The sequence below is a fragment of the Kogia breviceps genome, chromosome 2, assembly GCF_026419965.1.
Source record: "Kogia breviceps isolate mKogBre1 chromosome 2, mKogBre1 haplotype 1, whole genome shotgun sequence".
Taxonomy (NCBI): Eukaryota; Metazoa; Chordata; class Mammalia; order Artiodactyla; family Physeteridae; genus Kogia; species Kogia breviceps.
Window position 1 is genome coordinate 27,197,501 of NC_081311.1, and position 1,687 is coordinate 27,199,187.

Here is a 1,687-nt window from a genome sequence, read left to right on the forward strand (position 1 = left end):
CTACCTTCCCACTTATTCCCGTGACAGACTTACCTCTTCCTGGTACCTGAAGAATCAGATCCAAACTCCCCAGCCTGAATCTGAAGACCCTCCACCATCTGCACAATTTCTTTCCTAGGCTTATCTCTTCTCACTCCTTGTCATACACTGCATGCTTGAGTCACACCAGATCACTCGTGTTACTGGTCCTTGCATTCTTCCAGTCCCTGCACAGGCCATTCCCTCCACATGGAATCTTTTTCTCTCCTCTCTGCCTGGCAAACTGCCAATGTGATTTTTCTAAAACTCAGTCTGACTGTGTTACTTCACTGTTTAAAACGTCTCTGTGTTTCCTCACCACCTAATGTGATCAAGACGACGTTTCTTAACTTCATACAGAGGATCTCCATGTTCTGGGTCCTACTGACCTCCAGGCTCACCCCTCCCACTTTCACCTCCTACCTAATGCTCCAAGCCTGTGATCTACTTACAGTTCCCTGAATATTTTGTGCACTGTCATCTCCAGGCCTTTGCACATGCTGTTCCTTTTCCCTAGAACACTCTTCCCACCTTCTCCTTCACTTGGCTAGGTCCTGCTTGGCCTTCTGATCATTGCTTGGGCCATAACTCCTCAGAGGTCCTCACCCTTACCCTTCCAGGATATATGTCTTAAAATATCTTTTATCTATACTATGAGTTCCTCAAGGTTAGTGACCAAATTAATTTGTGTCTGGTTCCCCAGAGCCTCACATAGGGCCTGGCACCCAGACTGTCTCAAGAAATACATGATGAATGAAAGAACTGATGAGTGGATAGATGGATGAGCTAGAATGCAGAGACCCTGAATGGGACCTAGGTACTCAGTCTGACCTTAGACCCTTCCTTTTTTTTGCCAGCTGCTGCCTAATAGTCTTGCAATAGCTCCCATTATTTGGAACCTCTTCACTGCAATGTGACTTTGTTTATGTGAGTTTACCTCTTTGAGACTCAGTTTCCTCAAAAGTAATATGAGAAAGTAGGAGGACATGATCCCTACCGTCCCTTCCAGATCAAATGTTATGTGAATCCATGCTGCTTGCAAAGGAGAAGGAATTTTCCAAGCACTGTGTGCTTGTGTGTGGGAAGAGCACCAATGGTGTCAGTGGGTGCAAGAGATTTGCAGCAACTTCAGCTTAACTCTAACTTGGAGGTGGGTAAACTATCGTCCATGGGCCAAATCCCTCTCTCTGCCTGTTTTTGTATGGCCCACAAGCTAAGAATGGCTTTTACATTTTTTAATGATTGGGGAAAAAATCAAAATAAGAATAATATTTCATGACCTATGAAAATTATATGAGATTCAAATTTCAGCATCCATAAATAAAGTTGTATTGGGATGCAACTATGCTCATTTGCTTACGCATTGTCTATAGCTGCTTTTAATTAGCAATAATCGCGCCTCGGATAAACCTCATTGGCTACGATACTGCCACTGCGCAAAGCTATAGCTGCTTTTATACTTCAATGGCAGCACTGAGTAGTTGTGACAGAGACTGTACGGCCCTCAAGTCCTAAAATATTTACCATCGGGCCCCTTACAGAAAACATTTGCCAACGCTTGTTCTGACTCAAGAACCCTCAGTGGCTTCCCACTATCTATAACAGCGCTGTCTGACAGAAATGTAATGTGAGCCACATATGTAATTTGAAATTTTCTAGTAGCCATGTT

The 1,687-nt window shown here is 43.7% G+C and overlaps 1 pseudogene; it reads right to left on the reverse strand.

The window, feature by feature from the left end:
- Positions 1-1,329: 1,329 nt before the first annotated feature.
- On the reverse strand, positions 1,330-1,462 carry LOC131751745 (U4 spliceosomal RNA; annotated as a pseudogene).
- Between the last annotated feature and the right edge of the window lie 225 nt (positions 1,463-1,687).